Below are 6,000 nucleotides of genomic sequence, written 5' to 3' on the forward strand. Positions count from 1 at the left end.
AGAGGCTCTTTAGTTCCTCTTTGCTTTCTGCCATTAGGGTGGTATCATCTGCGTATCTGAGGTTGTGGATAATTCTCCCGGCAATCTTAATTCCGACCTGTGATTCATCCAACCCGGCGTTTCTCATGATGTACTCTGCATATAAGTTAAATAAGCAGGGCGACAATATGCAGCCTTGTCGTACTCCTTTCCCAATTTTGAACCAATCGGTTGTTCCATGTCTGGTTCTTACTGTTGCTTCTTGACCCTCGTACAGGTTTCTCAGGAGACAGATAAGGTGGTCTGGTACCCCCATCTCTTTCAGAATTTGCCACAGTTTGTTCTGATCCACACAATCAAAGGCTTTAGCGTAGTCAATGAAGCAGAAATAGACATTTTCCTGGAATTCTCTTGCTTTCTCCATGATCCAGCAAAAGTTGGCAATTTGATCTCTAGTTCCTCTGCCTCTTCGAAACCCCGCTTGTACTTCCGGTAGTTCTCGGTTCGCATACTGCTGAAGCCTAGCTTGTAGGATTTTGAGCATCACCTTGCTGGCATGTGAAATGAGCGCAATTGTACGGTGGTTTGAACACTCTTTGGCGTTGCCCTTCTTTGGAATTGGAATGTAAACTGACCTTTTCCAGTCTTGTGGCCACTGTTGAGTGTTCCAAATGTGTTGGCATATTGAGTGCAGCACTTTAACAGCATCCTCTTTTAGGATTTTAAATAGCTCAGCTGGAATACTGTCATCTCCACTAGCTTTGTTGTTAGTAATGCTTCCTAAGGCCCACTTGACTTCACTCTCGAGGATGTCCGGCTCAAGTTCAGTGACCACACTATCATGGCTATCAGGGACATTCAGATCTTTCCTGTATAGTTCTTCTGTGTATTCTTTCCACCTCTTCTTAATCTCATCTGCTTCTGCTAGGTCCCTGCCTTCTTTGTCCTTTATCATGCCCGTCTTTGCACAAAATGTTCCCTTGAGATCTCCGATTTTCTTGAAGAGATCTCTAGTCTTTCCCATTCTGTTGTTTTCCTTGATTTCTTTGCATTGTTCATTTAAGAAGGCCTTCTTGTCTCTCCTTGCTATTCTCTGGAACTCTGCATTCAGTTGGATATATCTTCCCCTTTCTCCCTTGCTTTTCGCTTCCTTTCTTTCCTCAGCTACTTGTAAAGCCTCCTCAGATAGCCACTTTGCTTTCTTGCATTTCTTTTTCTTTGGGATGGATTGAGTTGCTGCCTCCTGAACAATGTTATGGACCTCCGTCCATAGTTCCTGAGGCACTCTGTCTATCAGGTCTAATCCCTGAAATCTATTCCTCACCTCCACTGTATATTCATAAGGGAGATGATTTAGGTCATACCTGAATGGTTTAGTGGTTTTCCCTACGTGCTTCAATTTAAGCTGAAAAAATACCCTAACCTGCCCCAAATGCCTGCCTGAACAACCATGTTTTTAATGCATGGTGGAAGCTCATTAAAGAGGGGGCATGGTGGAGTTCCCTAGGGAGGGAATTCCACAGAGTGGGGGTTACCACAGAGAAGGCCCTGTGAACAAAACAAATCCAATGTAGTGCAATACAGAAAAGGCAGCACTAAAACCAGGCTTAAAAAGCAGTGGTATGCATATACCATTTATCTCTTGAGTGGGTAGAATGTTACACTGTGAGGGCCCAGTCCTGTGCCTGTTTAGACCCATCCAGCCATACTGGCTGGGGAATGTTGGGAGTGGTAGGACTTCTTTCTGCCTAAACAGGCATACATTTGTGCCCTTTGTGTCTCAGCTGCAGGGTAAGGCTCATTTTCTCTTGAGTAACCCCTTTGGCATCTGTAGAAAATGGATTGTAAATTGGAGCAGGGTTGGTTCCAAACAATGGGGACGGGGGCTCAGCATCATGCTTTTGGTGCTCTCTTCCCCCTCCCTCCATCCTCTGCCTTGCTCCCTCCAAGGTCAGACCTTCCTGCCATGGTGCCCAGAGAAAGACTGCAAGCAAGTGAGCGGACTTACTCCTGCTATGTGGAGTGTGTGTGTTTTTTCAGCAGACTGGTTCTAGCAGCTCGCTTGTGCTCTCCCTCTGAGTGGCACAGCAGTGAGGATTAGGCTCAGCAAGCTCCCTGCTGTGGTGTCCAGAGAGAAGGGGTAAACAGGCAGCAAGAGGAGCAGCCTCTGCATCTCTCCCTCTCCTAGTCTTTCATCTAGGTGGCAGAGCAGTGTAGAGTAGGGTCAGTGGGCTTAATCTTCCAACCCAATGGAAGAAAAGGCAAGCAAGCAGAGGTGGCTTGCCCTCTCTCCCTGAGCAGCACCATTGGGTCCAATCTGTCCAGAAGGTTGGCAGAGGCCATGGTCTCACTTGTTCCCATGCTGTCTCTGGGCAGCTCTGCTAGGCCCATTACTCCTCACCAGGCCAATCAGAGAGAGAAGGCAGGGCAGGAGTCACTTCCTCTTGCTCACTCATTCACCTGCACTCTCCCTCTGTGCTGTGCCGCAGTAAGGATTGGGCCCATGTGGCCAAGAGAGACAGGACAAATGGACAGGCAGAGGCAGTAGCTCCTGTTCTTCTCTAAGCAGTCTGGATCAGTACTCTCTGCCATGCTGCTCAAAGCAAGAAGGCAAGTGGGCCAGAGGAGGCAGTGACTGCTCCTGCAATGAGCAGCCTCCTCTCATTCATGCACTCTCTCTGGGCAGCCCTGTTGGGTCCTGTTGTCCACACTCTGCCACCCAGATAGGGTCAGCAGGAGGAAGCAGTACCAGCCACTAGTTTCTCTAGCTTTTTTTCTGGGTGGCACAATGGGCCCACTCACTACTGCTATTCTTTCTAGTAGGAGCAGGCAAGCAAATGATTAGAGACGGTAGCAGTGGCTCCTTGTAGTTGCCATGCACTTACCCACTTGCTGGGGCAGCTGCCCTCTGCCCAAGTCTGGTGAGGAGGCATTGAGGACAAGGATGAAAAGGAGGCTTTGGTGGATGCTGCCGACCTCTGACTCAGGCCCTGGATTGGTCGGAGACTTGTTGCATATTCCAAGAGCTCAGAAACACTATCAGAGCATTAGAAATATAGATAGTATCACCAAAATGCACTTACAGATTACCAGTTTATGTTCTTGTCCACTGGTTGGACCTGAATTAAATTCACATATTGGCAAGTGGGACTGGCATCAAAAAATTGCAGTATGGACTGCTCCTGTTCACTGTTCCAGTCCCTCAGCCATGTCCTATTCCATGATAATCCCTTCCATCTCCACTCTCCCCAAGTCAGTTTTTTGGTGTGTTCTCCCAACAGGCAGCATATTGTGATTCCTGAGCATGCTCAGCCCTTACTGGATTGTTTTGAGGTGCACCCCCCCCAGGTTTTCTTTCTTTTAAAAAAATTGTATGTCTGCAAACCTTGGGGTTTTGCCAAGCTTGCTGATACCTCCTTCTTGTACATGGATGGTGCTGTTTTGCCTGCATAAAGACCTGCACTCACCTCTGAACTTCAGAATTAGGCAGAATTATTTACTTGTATTTTTAAAGTCCTCAAGCCCTTTGGTTTTTTTTTTTTTTTTAAATGACAATAAGAAAAGAAGCTCACTGGAGTTTTCAGAAGAACTGATCAGACTAATGTGAGTGGACAGATGCCAATGTGGAAGGAAAGTGCCCCATTTCTGCAGGGTAACATCACAGTCATTTGCTTTGGGGATGTGTGTGTGGGGAAGGGGTGGAGTGTGTGAGCCCAAGGCTTGATGCAGCTCATTCCCATCAAGATAAACCATAGTTTGTTATGATGTTTGAATTGACGTCTCTCATTCATTTTATTATGTCCCTTCATACAATTACTCTTTGACTCAATTGTGGCAAAGAGGTATCCTAGATTTATGTCTGAAAATGCTCAGCTGTTTATACACATCACAGTAAATTACACAATGTAATGTTTTCATGTGAAAATGGTTGGGTTGCTAAGTGTTGTTGTTGAACCCACATGTGTTATCTTTCTTGGACCATGTACTTGAACTTCTGCTACCTTAAAACATTTCCATCTATAAAATGGGGATAACTTCTTAAGCGCCGTGTGTTGTTGCATACAAGAAAGGCCACAGAAAAATCCAGTGGTAATGGTAGTTATTTATCAAGCCTGAAAATATTAATAAGCATGCTTTAAACTACACACACACACACACACATTACAGAAAGCTTTGGGCATAGTTTGGTTAGAGATGTGTAAGACTCTTTTATTTTTGAACACAAGAGTGTGTGCTGTTTTTCAAGACTTCTTAGAGGTTGGTTATGATCTTTATTGCTACAAATTTTCCAGCAAGTACCTTTAGGATCAAAAAAGGACACTTTGAACAACAAAATTGCTGAAGATAACCATCCTGAAAGGGATTCAGATTACAGCTTGCAAAATGTCTAGCAAGGATAAAGCAACCAAAAACCCCTCCTGACTTTATTTCTGTATTTAAAAACCCTCTACTTTTGATGAAAAGAAACATTTCACAATCTAAATGATCACTTTTAGCCTGCAATTTCCCCACAAAAAACTTTCACTTTGTTACTTTCTTCATTCGTAATTTTGTTGAACTAACTGAAAATGGATACACTTAAAATGCTGTTAGCTGTATACTTCCTCAGATCCGAAATCAATGTGCATGGACCCCCCTCATTGTATGTTCACTTCAGTGGGCTGGGAAGTAATGAAGAAAAATCTTCACTGAATCATTTTCTTTTCCTTTCACATCCTTTCTGAAATATCACAGTACCTCTCCAGGGAGTTAATCCCTCTTCATGTCTCTGTATTCACCAAAGTCTTTAAATTGAGAAGACATTCCTTAAAGGAGGTGTGATCATGATTGCGGTGTATTGCTGCATCGCAGGAGTTTTGATTAAATTTCTGAAAAGTCCCCTGCAAACTCTCTTTCAATTCCATGTGTGTTCTAATGAAGTTATTGTCAGAAACATGGGTTTGGTCTACTTCCTGATACATGTTTGTTACAAATTTGAGTTTATCCTCTGTAAATGCCCCAGTTTGCAAGAAATCGTTGAATTTACTTTGAATTCTAATTTACAAAATATTGTTACACTTCTCAATGATCTAGCAGGAAATTTAATTCCAAACTTACATTTTATGATAATTATGAAATTGGCAATCCAGATAGATTTAGGAGGTAACGCTTTCTAAATTTGCATGAAGATAATAGTACTTTTTTAATGTACTAGTATAATAATTTATGCAAGATGAACAACTAGTTATTGGGTTGGATCCAGACTTAAACATATTTAGAGGAGAACCATTGAAATCAATTGGACTTCTGTTATGCATGATTAACTTAAGTCCTATTCATTTCAGTAGGCATACTCCAAGTATGACTATCTGAATCCAATCCAGCTAAAGTCATAGGCATCTAGTGACACACATCTGCTGACCACAGATGGAGATATACATCCACATCAAATTATGAAGTCAGCTGATTCATTGAGGCTTCTGGAAGAGCATAACAATGCAGACAGCCATACAAATACAGATCCACATCTGCATCAACACTGGTTATACATGAAGGAGGCCATTCCTGTGCATCGATCTTCCTTGCTGCATTGTGGAAGTGTATTTAATGTCTATAGTCTCTGTTTTTTGTGGCTAGATGCATATTTGAATTTATTTCATATCCTACATTAAGATGTTGGCATTTTAGATTTTTCTCTGTAATTCTGTTGAATTGAGGATTTGACTCTGGGAAGGTAGTTTGATTGTGGGTCCATAAACCCCTTTATGGCTATCTAGTAATATTGTCTTATCAGTGATCATTGGCTTGTCCCAGTCAAGAGAATATAGTTATTTTTAAAAAAATGAGTTCCTATATGTACTTATGCTAAAACAATATAGGTTTATAGTGCAATCCTATATGTGTCTACTCAGAATTCAGACCCATTGTTTGTAATGGGGCTTATTCCCTGGTAGGTGTATGTAGGGCTGCAGCCTTAATATTACATTTGCCAATTAATTACATATAATCTTTGTTACTTAGTTATAGTTTGCTAATCAATAT

Source organism: Heloderma suspectum, chromosome 3 (genome assembly GCF_057233095.1).
Source record: "Heloderma suspectum isolate Gila_16-S chromosome 3, 16-S_ref, whole genome shotgun sequence".
In the NCBI taxonomy this organism is placed as follows: Eukaryota; Metazoa; Chordata; class Lepidosauria; order Squamata; family Helodermatidae; genus Heloderma; species Heloderma suspectum.